General features: G+C 40.3%; 1 long non-coding RNA gene across 2 annotated transcripts; it reads right to left on the bottom strand.

The window, feature by feature from the left end:
• Positions 1–740: 740 nt before the first annotated feature.
• LOC129347548 (uncharacterized) lies at positions 741–12,315 on the bottom strand. 2 transcript variants are annotated; one of them, XR_008599691.1, is made up of 3 exons: positions 11,915–12,315; positions 3,731–3,786; positions 741–908 (listed from the first exon to the last, which is right to left on the bottom strand). It is a non-coding gene; the product is annotated as an uncharacterized LOC129347548 (long non-coding RNA). The 2 variants fall into 2 exon arrangements; XR_008599689.1 differs by lacking the exon at positions 741–908 and adding an exon at positions 943–3,300.
• Positions 12,316–19,861: the final 7,546 nt, after the last annotated feature.

Below are 19,861 nucleotides of genomic sequence, written 5' to 3'. Positions count from 1 at the left end.
GAAACGTGTTGGTGCAAGATTTCTCAATATTATATTCAATATATGACATCTGCTGCTCTAGTCAGTGAGTTTTGAGTAAGTAACATTTCATAATGTGACACTTGACATAAGAAAAATACTATCTACATGCTAACGCTAACTCATTTCTATTCCAAATTTAACTTGTTAAACTGACAAATAGTCTCTTGCTATAATGAGGACAGCTTTCTTGGTATGAAAAAGTTTTCTGGTTATAATGACTGAGCTTAGCATAGCTTCTGGTAGCTTTTGTTAGCTTTGTTACAGTAACGAGCTATTAGCATGATAAAGAATTTGTTATCATTACAGGGTCCTTTTAATGAGGCGCATTAATGAGTAAAGCTATTACTGATATATGGCTTTAAAATCAGCACATTACATTTACACATTAAAGAGCTCACTTTAACAAGCCGTTTTCTACATGAGACATTTAAGGTTGTCACAGCAGGAAACAGGTGGAACTAATGACATTAACCAAAGGTCAGTTCCATATAAAGTGTGTCAGTAAATACCAGAATGCTACAGCTGTTACAGATGTCAATGCTACTATATACACCTGTGTTTGACAAATCAGAACGCCTGTATAATACCTATCTGCTGTAGACATGGAGAGCGTTGCTGTGTTTCGGACTGACGTGATCTCAAGCGTTCGGGTACACTCAACACTCGATGGTTTTCTCTGAGTCACAAACTCACCGACAGCGTTGAATGTTCCCCAACGCTTGAAAAAAACTCAGGCTGACAGCGAGCTAACGAACAGCATGTCCTCCAGCGCTACAGCAAGTGGACAGCCGTGACAGGACGGACGCAGGAGGATGCTAAACCAGAAGAGACAACAGCTCTGCAGGTGCACACACACACTTCAATGGATGCAGTGGACATCCTGACACCTGTCGATAGACGGTTCTTTCATTATGGGGTGGAGGATAGTTTTATTTGTGAGGTTAATATGACAATTATATGTGTAAAATGTGTAAAATCAAGACCTTGAGGGAATTATTTGCGTTGCAATTTTTGATTTATCTACAAATCATCTCATGGTGGTAAGAGGTTAAACTTACGAATATTATTTGGAGTGTTGCAGATATTTTTTCAAAGGATGATTATAAATGGAAACACTCACAAAAAATGCAAAAATGCTTGCATCATGATACACTTTGTGCAGAATTATTAGGGAAATTGCTTTCATCGGGATGAATTTGCTGAATTCTCTCAGTAAATCAAAAATGTTACTGAGTCTAAAACCTGAATGTTTAACAGAGGAAATGTGAGCTCTGTGTTTCTGAAGGTTAAATGCAACTAAATTACTTCTCAACTCGCCTGTTTATTCTCATTTTTTTAAATTTAAGTGTCTAGTTTTAGCCTTTCAAAGAATGTTTCGTGACCAGTTCAGCCCACCTTCTTCTGAATACCTGCCATGAGCGTGCCATCCTCGGACAGTTTCTTGATCTGTTCTAAATCAAATTACCCTGAAGCAGCAACCTCAGCCTCCAAAATGGTGTTCAGATATCTGTATTGTCTTTCCTCACTGTAAATTTGTCATCTGAGAAGGTCCCACAAGTTCTCAGGTGAGGAAGGGGCTAGGTCATATATTTGGCCAACTTTGAGACCTTTGCAGGTGAACTGAAGAGTGGAGTGCTGAGATGCATGTGAAGATTGTGGCCTTCTTTAATATTGCGGACTAATTTCTGTACCACTGTTTGAGGAAAGTACACTGCCCGGCCAAAAAAACAGTCGCCACCTGGATTTAACTGATCAATAGTTCAGATCCTTCCATTGGATAATTACTGCAGTGATGAAACAACTTCTTTAACTCTAGCTGGTGCAGTGAGGAGCTTCTCATTTCTTCAACAACCATGTTGGAAGACATATCCTGTGGTCATGGAAAGGATGTTAATCTGTCTCAGAAGGGTCAAATTATTGGCCTGCATCAAGCAAAGAAAACAACTAAGGAGATGAAACTACTAAAATCAGGTTAAGAACCGTCCAACGCATCATTAAAACCTGAAGGATAGTGGAGAACCATCAATTTCCAGGAACAAACTCTTAGATGATCGAATTAAACCAACAGTGGAACTCACGGCTGTTTAATAGTGAAAGTAAGAACATTTCCACATGAAGGGAACTCAAAGGATTCGGACTAAACAGCTGTAGCTCTAAGAAAACCACTGATCAGTGAGGATGATCAGAAAAAAAGGCTTCAGTTTGCTGTGGAGCATAAAGATTGGACTCTGGATCAATGGAAGAAGGTCATGTGGTCTGATGAGTCCAGATTTACCCTGTTCCAGAGTGATGGGGGCATCAGGGTAAGAAGAGAGGCAGATGAAGTGATGCCCTCATCATGGCTAGTGTCTACCAGCCTGTGGGGGTTAGGGTTATGATCTGGGGTTGGTCAGGTTCACCAATGTTATGATCCCAAAGAATGAGGTGAGCTGATACCTGAAGATACTGAATGACCAGGTCTTTACATCAGTGGAGGTTTTCTTCATGTTCCTAGATGATGATGCCAGGATTCATGGGGTCACATTGAGAATGAGTGGATCAGGGAGCATGAGATGGATTGTCCTCCACAGAGTCCAAACCTCAGAACCACTGAGAACCTTTGGGATGTTCTGGAGAAGACTGTGATCTTGGTAGAAAATGAATGCATCTCTGGACAGAAATAAATGCTGTGACATGGCAGAAGATTATGGAAATGATGCTACAGTGAATGAGTGTCGTACTCAAAGCTAAAGGCGGTCCAATGAAATGTTAGAGAGTGAAATTTTCTTTTTGGCTGGGCAGTATATATTCCATATATTCCAGTCTTTCTACAACCTGAAAAGATCAAACCATCTCATTGTTTATGATACCAGCTCATACCAGCACCTTTCCTCTGTTTTGTTGTCACCTGGCATAAAGTAAGTCCATCAGTGATCCAGCCATCCATCTGTTCCATCAAGAGTCATTCTCATTTTATCTGTCTTTAAAACCTTCAGTTTTCAGGTGTTTCTTGGCCCAATTTTGACATTTCAACTTGACATCTTGTACTTCTGGACACTCCAGGTATCCTGCAGTTCTCGAATATCGTGGCACTGAAGGATAATGGCTTCCTGGTAGCTTCATTTTTCTCAAGGCTTTTGCAGTTAATTTGTGCTTTTTCTTCTCCAAGCATTTATTTTTGACTCTTCACGGGTCTGTTTAACCCGAGGTAATGCAGCTGCCTCATAATTATGCGCACCTCAAAATAAGCCGAGTTCTTCTTTAGGGCACATCCACCTTCATTACACAAACACACATCACCTGAAAATGATTAAATTCAAGACGCAGTCAGGTTCATATGAACTGCAGTTAGAGAATATGCATAGAAATATTGATGAGGTCAGAATGCTCACTTATTCACTTAATAACGGTGCATGCTGTTTGCCTTTAGTGCATCATGGTGCAATATTTTAGCAATCTCAGTTTTGAATTTACTACCACCGAATAGAATAGGAAATGTAGATCCGTGTCATTGTGGGTGAGTAATCCTGGAAAAATCTCACCCCACTTACTGCAATGACGACTCTGGGTTTCCTCAGAGTCTGATTTTAAATGTGATAGTGTCAGTTTGTGTCACAGCAGCTGACGTCATATCATATATCATTTCATATTGTAGATTTTAGTCCTTCCTCTACTCCTGTGTCATTTTTATCTACCAATACATCACTGGTTTCAAGTCAAAATGACTTACCCACGCTACATTTTCCATGACACCATGACAACTCGAGAGTGTTCACATCGATGCAGCTGAAACACAGCAACAAAGAAATGACAGATAATTGATCAGTGCAGGCAGAAATCGATCAAATACGCATGTAAAGACACTGAGGAGGAAATAATTAAGATGCCTGTATGTGAATAGCAGTGTATGTCATGTAGGAATACTGCAAAAGTGTATTTATTAATTAAATTTATGTGTCTTCTGAAGGTGAAGACCTGGTTTAGACGGTGCAACGCAAAGCTAAATCCAGCCATATTAATTTTTGATGAGACGTGTGTGAATTACAGATCAAAGCTCTGTGGAATAGAGGGCAGCGCGGGATTAAGAAGTAGCAGAGAAGCAAAAAAAGAAAAATAGACGGGGTCATAAGTTGAAAAATATTTACTTCACGGAAGTTAGTCTGAAAATGTGCCGGGGGCTCCGCAGTGATCCGGCTGACAGTCTTTACCTGCCACGGATGAATGCGGATCAAAAGATTAGCGTTGCAGTTTTTTAGGATTTATTTTTTTGTACATCTTCCGCCTCCAAAACTATAGATAGAAACCTGAACACAAAGTCACACCAGCTGTGGAAGAGAGTGCAGCTTGCGTATTTGCATAATGTTTGCTAATGAGGAAGCTACTTGCTAGCTTGTAGACGACAAGTGTCACAGCGACGAGCAAGAAGTGGCAGGAAGGTTCTCCCATAATCTTTTCTCCTCCAGCAATGCAGTGAATTTTAGAGCATGTAGACGCAAAAACACGAGAGAAATACATTTTATTCCTGAGCGGTTCAAGATGAGGCTGCACAGTGGATCAGTGGTTAGCACCGTCGCCTTGCACCTGGAAGATGTCTGGTTTACGTCCCGGCATTCCTGGGATCTTCCTGCATGGAGTCTCCATGTTCTCCTGTACGTGTGAGTTTCCTCCAGGTTCTCCAGCTTCCTCCCACAGTCCAAAAACATGCTGAGGTTAATTGGTGATTCTAAATTGCCTGTAGGTGTGAATGTGAGTGTGATTGTTTGTCTCTATGTGTAGCCCTGTGATAGACTGTTACCTGTCCAGGTGTCCTCCTTCACCCTAAGTCAGCTGGGATAGACTCCAGCCCTCTGAGACCCTAATGAGGATTAAACAGTGTATCGATGATGGATGGATGGAGGGTTCAAGACGCAATTGCATTGAAAATGAACAACAAATTTGCAAGACCAGCAAGAAAAGCTAAAGACTCACATAGTGAAAGCAGGATGTTAAGCTTGAGACACACATGGAAACTAGCTGAAACCTACAAAAACTGGAAAAACCGCAAATTAAAGTGTGTCTTCTAACTTGCACAGCAGACACCTTATGACTGAGTAAATATACTGAATGGCTGGAAGTGTAAATCCCTATTCTCATGTGTTTTTGTACTAAAGCAAACATGGCTGGTAACCAGTGACTTGTAACGTGTTTGGTTGAGATTCTGGATGGTGAAGATGCCAAATCTGCTCTTTCATTATCTTTTCTTAACAAAAATAGAAAATAAATCAACTCTTCTTCTGTGAAACACCCGGATTGGCTGTTTAGACAATAAATTTCTGTTCCAGCTCACATATAAATAAAAGTCTGTTGTTGTTTTTAAAAGTATGATTTTGCAGTCGAGTCCTTGACTGTTTGAAATGATTCTTCATCATAGTTTCAGCAGACACTCGAGTCCTGTGGACTTGATTTTGTAAAACCGAAAGGTAAATTCATACTTGTGTCTGCATGTCCACAAGGATCCACATGATCTAGATTTGTTGTTTGCCCATGAGTCCGTAAGAGTCCATCAGTTTGTAACCACATGAATTATGTGCACTCCAAGCGTGATCACCCATAAGATTTGGCATAATCCACACCTTCGTAACTCATCATTAAAGCACTTGTAATTGATGTAGTTGCGGCTGGACTTTGGAGGTGCTTTCATTTTTCCATCAAGGAACTGCAGAGTTATGTGATGGTCGGCGTAAGTTTGTCTTTCTGTCTGTCTGTCTGTGTGCAAAATTACTCAAAAATGGACAAACGCATTTGGATGAAATTTTCAGGGAAGGTCAGAAATGACACAAGGACCAACTGATTAGATTTTGGCAGTGATGCGGCTTATAGTCTGGATCCACGGATTTGTTAAAGATTTCTGTATAGTGGCATGGTGTCACTGTAACCATGACAACAAGTGGACACTTCGTCAGCTGCCTGCTGATGATCACATGATTGTGATCCTACTACAAATCCACCGCTGAGGACTTATCAGGACTTATCCATCAGAAATGATCCAAGAAACAACTGATTAAATTGTGAGGGTGTTTCTGAGTCCCATCAATTCCCGCCGTCCGCTACATATTTAGGTCACGTGATTCGGTATCCGTACATAACGTACACATGCAGAACACACACCTGTGCTCACAGCAAGGTCATTTAGTTTGTGGGTTCATCTATAATAAATGGACACATTCTATGTAGCCGTGATTTCTGATCATTAATAACTAATTAAAAAATGTTGCATTTCTGACATATGGGGGAATGAGCAGCCTTGGAGGAGGACTGCGCTCTGTTTTTGTAGTATCATTAATCCAAGAACCTAAAAAAAACAGCCTGGTTTCATGATGAGTGCTGCTTAACCAACAGTTTAACCAAAACTTACGTCACCAGTTTAGCCCGTAGTTTAACTATTATGGGGTTGCTTATGTGATGACGGAGGAGGCAGTGGGGTGGAGGGGAGTCAAGGGCGGGGAGAATAAGAAGGGTGGGTGGCTGGTGGTAGTGGGGGGAGCTGGCTGTCTGGGTGAGACGAGTGTTGATCGATTCCAGGCTTGGTATTTTCCAGACAGGCTGAATGGCAAAGGTCAGAGGTCGGCTGCTCTTGTTTCCTATGAAAGAGACGCTGTGTGTGTGTTGGTGTGCATCTGCGTTTCAGCCGCTAATATGCATGCCTGTCCGCTCGACGTCGCGTTACAAGCTTTTTTCCAAGATTCTTTCAAATGTCCAGTCATGCAAAGCCGTGCACGTAAGAGGATCTATCTCTGAAAGAAGGCGAAGCATGTGGGTGGGCATGTGTGCAAAGGTTTATAGTTTAGTTATTTATGCTGTTTTCATTTCAGCGATTTCTTATTAACAATGACCAGGCATGGGGTGTAGTGTTTAAATCTAGATCTGAATGATTCCAAGATTTTCCAGATGCAATTTGCAGGCTGATTTTTCTGTAATTTAATTTTTTTTACCGGTGGTTACTTAATCTGAAGCAACATAATTAGAAGTCTTTATCCTTTTCTTTGAGGGTAGAACATTCTTTATCTTTTCAGGCGTAAACTGTGACCTGCCTTACTGTTCCTGACTGTAAACTTTAACCCTCATGTCATCCTGCGGGTCAAAACTGACCCATTTTAAAGTTTGAAAATGTGCAATCTGCAATCCAGCTGGATTTTGGTTGATTTCTATGTGAATGTTCTTAAAGAAAATATTAGAAGTTTTACTGATATATATGGAATGACTTTAGATACTTTTAGGATTTTTTGGAACATTTTTAGAAAATATTTACTAGAATTTTCTTGCAAAATTTTGGGGATTTTTTAAAAATAAAACTTATAAGGGAAACTTTTAAGGAATTATTGAAATTTTCTTCCTGAAGGTTTTGCAAATTTTCTTAAATTTGGGGATTTTTTTGCTGAATTTTTGGATTTTTTTCAAACAAGGAAATAATATTTTTTGGTGCCCATAAATGAGGACAACAGGAGGGTTAACTGTTATCCCCCACTGGGCATCAGTCGTGGCTATAAAATCAGTTTAAACCTGTCTGCTGCTCTCATACAAATGCAGGCATTTTTTGGTGAAGCTTGAACGCTCTGAGCTCTAACAGCAGCTAATGCGGTGCGTGCAGCCAGGTGGATAGTTGTCTTGCTCAAGGGCACATGGGGGAAAACTAAAAATAATCCCGGCTGATGCTGCTGCTGCTGCTTCAGATCGGACACCTTTGTCCTACAATACCACTCGTCTTTGTATTTATGTGTCACCGTTTGGCTGTTTGTGCAGAACTACTTTACACTGACGTGATGACAACAGTGTCTCCTCATGTGTGGCTTTTTATTTTAATTCTTGGATCATACATGGAAGCCGGAGCACACACATGTATCTTATACTGTAAAAAATGTTTGTACATTTTACGGTCTGGACTGTCAAACCATGACGGTAAAATTCTGTAAAGTGTAAAACAGTTTGATGCAGTTTATTTAACACTGAATGACTGTAAATATTTTTTTTCTCTTGAAAAAATACATTTCCCGAATCCTGTGCAGTTTTTAATGGAAAAAAGCCGTAATATGTAGAGCAATACTGTAATTTTTGTATTTAATTCTCAAAAAGAATTCACTTTTTCACAGTTAAATATACATATTGTTGTACTGATAATGGAAACATGCTGCAATATTGAGAACAAGTAAAATGGAAATTTTTACATTTACTACATGTAAAAAATAATAGTTCGTTACTGGTCAAACTGATGTACTTTTGTGTTAACAATGGACATATGCTTTGATATTTATGACAGCTTTAACCGCAATTGTTGCTAAAAATACATATAATCAATGTTAAATACACTAACTGTTGTGCTGATGATGGAAAAATGCTGTAATATTTAGAGTAAGTTACACAAACTTTATTTTAATTAGCATTTTCATGTAAATTTTCAAAGGTTAAAACTTTTTTACAGTAAATCATGGAATGAAGCAGGTTTTTAACCCTAAAATCAACAATATCAACACATTTCTTTACCGTAACTGTAGAAAAGTTCTGGCGACCACAGCTGCCGTAATTGTACCGTAAAAACAACATTTTTTTTACAGGTGACCAAACATCCTGTTTTCCCAGGACACGTCCTGTTTTTACATACTGTCCTGGTCGTCTATGTTTTTTATTAAGTGATGAAAATGTCCTGGTTTTCATTGTTTTTCACTGAGGAACTAAACTGAACTTAACCCTCCTGCTGTCCTCATTTACAGGCACCAAAAAATATTGTTTCCTTCTCTGAAAAAAATGCAGAAATTCTGCAGAAAAATTCCCCAAATTTCTGAAAATTTGCAAAACCTTCAGGAAGAAAGTTCCAATAATTCCTCAAAAGTTTCCCTTAAATGTTTTATTTTAAAAAAAAAAAAAATCCCCCCAAATTTGGCAAGAAAATTCTTTCAAATATTTTCAAAAAATGAGTAAAAATCTTCCACAAAAAATCCTAAAAATATCTAAAGTGATTCCATATATATCAGTAAAACTTCTAATATTTTCTTTAAGAACATTCACATAAAAATCAACCAAAATCCAGTGAAATTTGCTGGATTTTGGTTGATTTTTTTGTGAATGTTCTTAAGAAATATTCTTAACATTTCTTTTTTCCATCAAAAAAATGTTCAAAGATTTCCCAAAAATGTTGGAAATGTGGACATCAGAAGTTTCACTGTGAAAATATATATTTTCCCCACATTTTCAAACTTTAAAACGGATCAATTTGACCTGCAGGATGACACGAGGGTTAAACTAACAAATATTTTTTGTTAGTTTTTTGTAAGTTTATGAGAGCTATTTTTGTCAAAGTTAAATTGCTAATAACCTCTGAGAATTTGTCTCTTCAGTATTTGGTAATATAATTATTTTCCACCCACATCGAGGAGGCATACTTTAAACGTATTGAAATTTGAAGGCATCTTTGACTAAACTTGGAGCATCTTTTGAGTATCTCATTGTCCTGTTTTTTTCTGTAATCAGAGTCTGGTCACCCTAACACATCCAGGCAGGTAGAAATGCATCTCAGGTAACAGCAGCAGCCAAAATAAACATTTCACACCACTGACACACACACCTAGGAGGCAGGAATACCACACAGGCATGCACAACAAAACACACACACAGAGTCGCACAATGGCAGGCCGAGTTTACACCACACAAGGTTGCATCTCCTGCACAGACACCACTTCCTGTGCGGTGTGTGTGTGTGTGTGTGTGTGTGTGTGTGTGCGTGCGTGTGTGTGCACGCATGGCTGCATGCGAGCATGTCTGAATGGGAAGACAGATTGTGGCGAGGTGAAGAAAAAGAGGCGGAGGGGGAGGGCGAAGGGAGACAGACACATCGGGAGGGTGGGAGGGTGGAGGAGTGGGTGAGTGAGTGGCGGTCCTCCTCCTCCTCCTCCTCCTCCTCCTCCTCCTCCTCCGATCACTCTCCCCCTCCCCCACCTGGGACTTGAACCCGTGACCCCCCGGTGAATGAGTTCAAGGGAGGCACCGCCATTACTGAGGAAACCGCTGGTCGGCTGGGCTGAGTGTGTGTGAGTGAGAGTGTGTCTGGAGGTGACCTGAGTCGGGTTCACTGGTGTGTTTGTGTGTAGAAGTGTGTTTACGTCGGAGCTTTAGGGCTGATTTTCACAATGGGAGTCCTGAACAAGAGGTTTGCTCAGAGTTATCTGCCTGTGGGAGTGTATGGCAGAGTGAGAGAGTGAGAGAGTGAGTGAGTGTGTGACCTCTGCTGAGTTCACTAGTGTGTGGACTTTTGTGAGTGTGTGTGTGTATTTTTGGACAGGATTCCTGCATTCTATAAAAAGTTTATTTTTGCAAAGGGAGCTCTGAATGCAAGGTTTCAGGCAGTCATTAGAAATCTGTGTGTGTGTTTAAACTGCTTTTGTTAGGAATGACCACAGGTGACTTTTTTGTGTGTATTTTTGTGACTTTTTTGCATTTATTATTATTTATTCATGTTATTTCTATAAAAACTTGACTTTTTTACAATGAGAGTACTGAATTAGAGGGATGCTTTGCTGATCAATAGTATTATTAACCCTCCTGTTGTCCTCATTTACAGGCACCAAAAAATATTGTTTCCTTGTCTGAAAAAAATGCAAAAAATCTGCAAAAAAATTCCCCAAATTTCTGAAAATTTGCAAAACCTTCAGGAAGAAAATTCCAATAATTCCTTAAAAGTTTCCCTTAAAGGTTTTATTTAAAAAATCCCCCAAATTTGGCAAGAAAATTCTTGTAAATATTTTCAAAAAAATGTGTAAAAATCTTCCAAAAAAATCCTAAAAATATCTAAACTGATTACATATATATCAGTAAAACTTCTAATATTTTCTTTAAGAACATCCACATAAAAATCAACCAAAATCCAGCTGGATCGCAGAAATTTGCTGGATTTTGGTTGATTTTTTTGTGAATGTTCTGAAGAAACATTTTTAACATTTCTTTTTTTCCACCAAAAAATGGTCAAAGATTTCCCAAAAATGTTGAAAATGTGGACATCAGAAGTTTAACTGTGAAAATATATATTGTTTTTCCACATTTTCAAACTTTAAAAGGGGTCAATTTTGACCCGCAGGACGACACGAGGGTTAAACTAACAAATATTTAAATATTTATTATGTTTAAAATGCTCTTGTTAAGAACGACCAGAGATGACTTTTATACGCAAAATGAATCAGTTTCTATGAAAACTTCCCTTTTTTACAATGAGAGTTCTGAATTAGAATACTATTATTAATAGATATTAATGTGTGCGTGTGTGCGTGCATGTGTGTGTATGAAGTCAGACATAATGGTGTTTGCCCCCCACCACCCCACCCATCCCTCCCTAACCCCCCACCCGTTTGCTGCTGGGTGTGTGACCGTGTCTGCATCTCGATACCTGGCCCAGACTGGATCAATACTTTAATCTAATTGTCATTCACTTCCACTGGGACACACACACACACACACACACACACACACACACACACACACATGCAACACACAGAGCACATCAAGCATGCATGTCTACACGAGCATCCACATGCATGCACACACACTCCTACAAAGCACTTGTAAAAAACACGCATCGGATCACAGGAGAAAGCATGAATGAAATCCCCATTGTGTAAAAGCGTCTGTGATCGCGTGCAGCCCCGCCGTCCTTTACTACATCCACTCTCACGCTCAACTCCGCTGTCTTCCCCTGCCTCTCTGGGCGTTCCTCCTCGGCGTTGCATCATGCATGCTGCACATCAGTGTCGGCAAACATCCGCTGACACACTGTCACATCGCATTCATGTCAGCCTCTCCCTCAGAGTGACAATGGAAAGTAGATGTCAGGAACCCGGCCGCATGTACAACAATCAGCCTGGAAAAAACGCCACAATCGAAGGTGCAAACTTACCTTCTTCATAATCTTCTGCAGAAGCGTCCCTTCTTTCTCTGCATTCCTCTGTCTCTACACCTCCTTGTTCACCCCTCCCAGTCAGCCTCCACTCTCTGATTCTTCCTCCTCCGTACTCTTCTTTCACTCGCCACCTCTTCGTCAAATCCCCCTACTCTTCTCCCCACTTCCTCCCTCCTCCTCCTCCCTCCTCCTCCCTTTTCCTGTTCCTCTTCAACCCTGTGTGTCGTTTAGCACACTCTTTCCCTTTCTTTCCTCCTCTCCGGTGTCTTCTTGCTTTAAACTGCAGACTGTCTGGTTCTGGAGAGGCGAGGGAGACTGAGCAGCGATGGAAGTGCAACCCAGGACACACACAGCCTCTGTCAGTTTGAATGAATATTGTGCACACTCGGCTTGTCTCTCCTCCCCCCTCTCTTTCTCGCTCCCTCCTTCCCTCTCTCCGTCTACCAGACACCCCTCCCCCACTCCTCTCCTGCTTTGCCCTCCTTTGCTATCTCCTCCTCCCTCCCTCCCTCCCTCCTCGCTGCTGCTGCTGCTGCCTTCAGACACGTTCACACTCCAAGACTGACTGACATTATGGAGCTGCACTTACTGAACCTCCGGGACCCAGACGGTTAACCCTTCTGATGCAGCTGCAGATCCCGTCTCTTTATGTTTCTGATCATCTTCCCGGTGCGTTGGGTTCTCCAGGCGCTACTTTCACATAGAGCCATGCACGGCATCGTTAAATAACCGCCGAAGTTCACAATCTGCAGGGAAATTTTAGCAGCTTCACAAAAAAAGAACACTTGGGAGTTAGTTTTCATCTGTGAAATCTGATATTTCACTATTAAAATGCCCCAAAATCAGCCTGGAGCAAATTTATCACACATGTAATATGTTGCTCTACATGTGAAACTATGTGATGTCTCACGATGGATAAGTTAAATATCAATAAAAGTCTGTGCATACCTAATGGAGTCATTTGTATTTTTACAAATAAACTTATTTCCTGTTTTCGTCTTTTATGCTGTTTAGCCATGAGACATTACATCATCATCGTACAGGAGGTCCTCGGTTTAAGACGTCCTCGACTTGTGGCGTTTCGTCATTACGTCGGAACTGGTTCTAGTTGGCAAGCAGAGCAGATGAATACTGTAACTCTCTTCATGACCACAGACACATGTAGCTCTTTGAAACGGGCATTTATTCTTCACAATCTTTGGAGTGACTTCATCTTTAAACACACGCCAAGTTCACGCCAAGATCACGCCAGGCTAATGCCAGGTTCACGCCGTGTGAACTACAATGAACAGTAGGAGTGTTTAAAGAACAGAATTTACAATAACGAGAACTGTTCAGACGTGAAAGAAGACATATACACATCTAACTGGTACCTCGTTGCACTGCCTGTCAGGAAAGAGTTTCCTTCTTAAAGTCCTGTGAAGTCCATGAAAGTCTCTCAAATACGTCTAAGCTGGCTCGTCTATGCTGTCCGTCACTCAAATCTATAGCGGATCAAAACATGCAACCTTAGTTCCTACGTGGAAACTTCACCCTTTTTACTGTTTTCAAATTATTGTACAATTCCATACATGATTTATTAACTTATTTAACTCATTAAATTATAACCACATCAAATTATTTATTATATGAACATAGACCTTAAATAACAACATTTACAAATACTGTATGTACAGTCATCACGTGGTGCCATAAGACGGCTTTGTTTACATTTTCACTGGTATTTTCCTACAGAGTTGTGTTTCAGTGTGAGCTGATGACTGTTTTTGCTACTGTAGTTGCAGAAATATGTAAACTGATCGATACGTGATGCACGTAACGGCTTGGTTTACATTTTCACCGGAGTTCTGACTTACGGTGAAAATCGACTTAAGTCAAGGACCTCCTGTATGCTGTCATTCAGACATAGTTCACTTTAATGTTCCTCAGCTCTTCATTCATACACACCCACCACAGTGACAGATCAACAGTACAAGCATGATATTTGCCACATGAGAAACTGGACAGAACTTCAAGCATCAAGTTGTCCCATCTGATAACCTATCCGTTAATGCCACGTCCTGCCATTCAGACTCATGCTGCGTTCACGGCGATACATACATTTTCACAGGTCCAACCAAGAGAGATTTCCATTCAGACTTTCACTGAAAAGATAAGATAATCCCTTATTTCTCCCCACGCCAGGGAAATTCACAAGTGAAAAGTGACTGAAATGAACATTTACTCATGAAGCTGATACATTCAGATTAATGGCAGTGAACGTGTGTCTGAAGGGGGCAACAGATTTAGATTTTACTTGTAAAAATTTGTTATTCGGTATCCGTACATAACGTACACATGCAGAACACACACCTGTGCTGAAAGAAAGGTCATTTTTTATTAAAGATCTCATCCGTCAGAAATGATATCAAGACTGAGCAGCCTTGGTGGAGTATTGCGCTCGCTGCTTTTCTTGTTTCATACGTGATGCCACAAGTGAGACTGATTCTATTCAGGCAATGCAGCTTATTTCTGAATTTATGTATCTGATCGTCACACAACCTCATATTACATGACTTTCTAACGAGTTATTTGAAATGTTTAACACAAGAAGGCAGGACTTTTACTGCAAATGAACATCTGCTGCATTTGCTTTAATACATTTTTTCTGACTGGACCTTGTTGAATTTTAGTTGAATTTTAGTTGCTTTAGAGAAATAAGTCATGTGATGAACATGAATTAATCTCATGTCAAGTTCAAATTTGTATGCTGATAGGTGCATCTATTGTGTGAAATAATAATGAAGGTAAATCAAATATAAAAATGAGTAATTAACTTGTACAATATTTGTAAAGGGTGTGAGGAAAAGTGTGAACTTATCCAAAAAAAAAGAAAAAGAAAATACAAAAGCATGCGCTGGTCTCTGGACACTAATCAGAAATGGCAGCGCTGTGCGTCATCTTCTGATATTTCTTTGAACATCCTTACACAGATCCAACTATTTCACATGGTGTGCTCGTCTCGTTCCACATCAGCTGGAGGCTACAGCTGTTGTGCTCCGTAATCTGTGGAGTTTTCCTTCAGTTTGTGTGGTTTGACTCCATCAGTAGCACCGTTATATTTTCATTTACACCGTTCCTTCACCCTCCTCCATCTTCTACAACTTATCCCCCACTCTCTCCATCATCCTCCCTCCTTCCTTAGTTACATATTGATTAGGCAGCTCAGTGCATGTGTGTGCGTGTGTGTGTGTGTGTGTCATTGTGTGTGTATACGAGCCTGATCCTGCTGTGGTCAATGAGGTCAACATGGTGGCCAGACAGTCATCCCCACCCCCTTCTTTTTTTGTTGTTTTTCTTCCCCCCCTTCCTTCTCCATCACCTCCTGCTCTGCCTTCTCAGGGTTAATGAATGTAGACGAGGCAGAGGAAGCTTTGAACTACACCATCTTTCTCAAGTCTCACTTCACAACAACTCACATCGAAAGAGATCGAGCCATTTTAGAGCTGAACACTTTTGTTGGTGAACCTCCCAAATCCCCAGATTTCCTCGCAGGAAAGTCAGCTTTCTCAAGAGTTGAGTTTCCAACCAATTAGGTGAAGGGAGATTCTGCAGATCAGCCATAAAAAGTCAAAAACAGGCCTTTCCTAAGTGTGGAATGCTGCAGATTCTTCTTTGAACGCTGTCAGGTGATGTGTCGTGTCTTTGCACTGAAAGGAAAAAAATGCAGTTTTTTTTCCAAACACCACCTGACAGTGACCACCCTCACTGACCCCTTCGGCCGACAGACTCGACGTCTGCGTGGAGGAGGGGGCAGGATGGATGGGAGCGCAGGGGTCGATGGAGGCCATAAGGCAAAGATGGAGGAAGATGCAAACAGAGGAAGCTTGAAAGGATGCAACACGAGGAGAGGGGCGACGGGGACGAAGCAGGAACAATGCAGCCTCAGCTTTTTCTACGCTTTCACTGGTGTGTTGAAATGTCGCTGCTCAAGATTTTAATCAAACAAAACAGTCATCACTGGAGAAGAATGTTTATATTTCTGTATAAAAGTCTGATGAGATGTTATATAGTAACAGATAGAAAGATCTCGGTCCATTGTTTGGTTGATCCACACTAAAAATATGTGAACAGCTATTGGATGGAGTGCCTTGGAATTTTCTACACATCAGTGGATAAAATTCTTACAAAACTTTTAGGATGAATCAATCACATCTTTTAATTATTTAACCAGAACCAAAGTGGTTGTGCCCCACGCTGCCCTACATTATGTTTAAAGATGGTAAACCTCAGCATGTCAGTACTGCTGATGCCAGTTATTTATTCCTACGTGTGCTGGTCCATGTGACGTAAATGTTATTAACTCATGCCTTCTCCTGTTGGAACTGTGACACAACATGTACAAACCGAGTCAGTTTGATGTTCCATGTTCTGTTTGTGTGTCACAGTGTTTGTATTGTACTCCACATCCTTGGCCTTGTTCTTGTTCAGCACTTGCACACATTGTTTCCTCTGTTTGACTTGTTCACGTGGGCCTGTTGAACACCTGCGTATACATTCCCCCAATTGTAGCGTGTTTGGATGTGGTTTTGGGTTTAGGGCTGCAGCTGTTGGCAGATAGGGAACATGGAAGCCATGAATCGATCTTCATTGTGAGCATGTTAGCTCAGTGACGGTAGAATTATACTCAAAGCACTCAAATACATCCTCACTAGATGTGTTTCCATCCACATGTATGTGTGTACAGATATTCATTTAACCCTCATGTCGTCTTGACCCGTTTTAACGTTTGAAAATGTGGAAATAAAATATATATTTTCACAGTGAAACTTCTGATGTCCACATTGTCAACATTTTTGGGAAATCTTTGAACATTTTTTTGTTTGAAAAAAGAAATGTTAAAAATGTTTCTTAAGAACATTCAAAATCCAGCGAATTTCGCTGGATTTTGGCAGATTTTTATGTGAATGTTCTTAAAGAAAATATTAGAAGTTTTACTGATATATATGGAATCACTTTAGATATTTTAAGGATTTTTTTGGAAGATTTTTACTCGTTTTTTGAAAATATTTACAAGAATTTTCTTGCCAAATTTGGGGGATTTTTAAAAAAAAAAAAAAAAACTTTTAAGAGAAACTTTTAAGGAATTATTGGAATTTTCTTCCTGAAGGTTTTGCAAATTTTCAGAAATCTGGGGAATGTTTTTGCAAAATTTTTGGATTTTTTTCAGACAAGGAAACAATGTGTTTTGGTGCCTGTAAATGAGGACAACAGGAGGGTTAAAATGGCTTAACATGTCATGCAGTGTTTCAGCTACGTATGCTGGTTTACTGTTCAGTACAGGAATCATCGTCTCTTGTAGAACTGTGTAATCAATGCGTACAAGAAACCTGCTCAAAATTGAAAATATAGATTGATCTGAGGCAGCAAAATTGGAAAAATGACGAGTTTACACTAATGAACAGTCTTCCTATTCATCTCAGTGTGAGCGATGACACTTCATTCAATACACTTCAGCCGACTGGAGGAAGAGACGCTCAGCAATCAGAGCAAACAGGATGAACATGATGTCCAATCTTTGATTTAGATACTGACTGAGAATCAAACTGGAAACATGGGGAGAGAAAAGGGAATATGATATGCAACAAAGGTCACCTAACAGAATGAAAACAGGTTGCTGTAGTCTGACAGTATAAATCTCAATGATTATTTTATTTATAATGAATTGTTTGGTCTCTCAAATGTAACAAAAAACTGCACATCCCAATGTCCTAAAGCCCCAGATGTAATCACAGGGCAGATCATGTGTGATAATACAGCAAACCACATAATAAATAACACCAGCAACAACCGTAAAACCACTGATATGTGACGTTATTAGCATTGATCATCTCGTTGCTGTGTTCTGCTGGGAAACCTTGGGTAGATGGGATACTAGAACATGTACCTCCCACCTAGACATTGTTGGAGACCAAGCTCAACCTGCCATGGCAACAACACTCCCAGCAGCACAATATGCCATGAAGCACCTCAAAAACTCATGAACGACTCCAAAGAGTTGAAGTGATCAAGATCCCAATGTGATCAAATATCTTTAGGACCCGTAAGAACAACTCTGGTCGATGGAGTCTTCAACCTGTGGTCTGAAGGATCCACGACCAACAGTCAGGCACATCAGGACACTCTGACGGGGGCCTACATGATATTAGTCAGGTGGTTTTAATGTTGTTTTAATGTTAGTCGGCGTACATACACTACCAGTCTTTAGTTTGGACACACCTTCTCATTCAATGGTTTTTCCTTTATTTTCATGACTATTTACATTGTAGATTCTCACTGAAGGCATCAAAACTATGAATAAACACATATGGAATTATGTAGTAAACAAAAATTTTAACCTTCTCGGTCATATAGTCCTTCCTCAGCCTGGAGGTGTGTTTGGGGTCATTGTCCTGTTGAAAATAAATGATGGTCCAACTAAACCAAACCGGATGGGATGTCATGTCACTGCTGGATGCTGTGGTAGCCATGCTGGTTCAGAGTTCCTTCAGTTTGGAATAAATCCCCAACAGTGTCACCAGCAAAGCACCCCCACACCACCACACCTCCTCCTCCATGCTTCACGGTGGGAACCATGCATGTAGAGACCATCCCTTCACCTTTGGGTGGTCAACCAAAGATCTCAGATTTGGACTCATCAGACCAAAACCCAGACCTCCACTGGTCTAATGTCCATTCCTGGTGCTTCTGGGTCCAAACTAATCTCTTCTACTTGTTGCTTTTCCTTAGTAGTGGTTTCTGAGCAGCTATTGGACCATAAAGGCCTGATTGGTAAGTCTGCACTGAACAGTTGATGTGTCTGCTACTAGAACTCTGTGTGGCATTTATCTGGGTTCTAATCTGAGGTGAGGATATCTTGCGATTTCTGAGGCTGGTGACTCAGACTAACTTCTCCTCAGCAACAGAGGAGACTCTTGGTTTTTCGTTCCTGGGGCGGTCCTCGTGTGAGCCAGTTTGGTCGTAGTGCTGGATGGTTTTTGAGACTGCACTTGGAGATACACTCAAAATCCTTGTAGGTTCCTGGGTAGTTCCTAGATGGTTCCTGGTAGGTTCCTGGGTAGTTCCTAGATGGTTCCTTGAGGATTCATTCAAAGTTTTTGCAGTTTTCTGGACAGACTGACCTTCAGTTCTTAAAGTATAGATGGACTGTCGTTTCTCTTAGCTGATTGGTTCTTGCCATAATATGGATTCTAACAGCTGTCAAATAGGGCTGTCAGCTGTGTTCCAACCAGACTTCTGCACAACACAACTGATGGTTCCAACCCCATTAAGAAGGCAAGAAATTCCACAAATGAACCTTGACAAGGAACACCTGTGAAGCTCACTGAGAGAAGGCCGAGTGAGCAAATCCATTATCAAAGCAAAGAATCTAAAATCTAGAACATGTTTGGACTTACTTCACACTTTTTTGTTTAATACAGAATTCCATATGTGTTTATTCATAGCTTTGATGCCTTCAGTGAGAATCTACAATTGAAACAGTCATGAGACTAAAGAAAAAACATTAAATGAGAAGGTGTGTCCAAATTTTTGTCTAGTAGTGGATATCATATATGGTTTTCATTATTTAGTTTATTGATCCTACAAGGGAAATGGTCTTTTCTCATGTTGTAGCTGATGCTGAAAAATCAACCTGTTTGGGTTTTTGTCATTTATCTTATTAACTATAATTGGATATGTTGACTGTTGTTAACATTTGACTTTCCCAGTTGCAAAACTTGGGTACTGGCATAATTGGAATTAACCAGTCAATAACTGCCAAGAAAAACAGTTTTATCTGTATGATAAAAGAAGCTATAGCTAAGAGACAGTTAGCTATAGTTAGCTTGGTTAGCAGGATGAATGGAAACGGTAGTATGGTTCCACAGCGTATAACTGTCTGAATGTAAGGAATCTGAAGCTCAC

This window comes from Amphiprion ocellaris, chromosome 19 (genome assembly GCF_022539595.1).
Source record: "Amphiprion ocellaris isolate individual 3 ecotype Okinawa chromosome 19, ASM2253959v1, whole genome shotgun sequence".
In the NCBI taxonomy this organism is placed as follows: domain Eukaryota; kingdom Metazoa; phylum Chordata; class Actinopteri; family Pomacentridae; genus Amphiprion; species Amphiprion ocellaris.
Note: the sequence above shows the minus strand (reverse complement) of the source record. Positions and strands in the feature narration are given on the sequence as shown.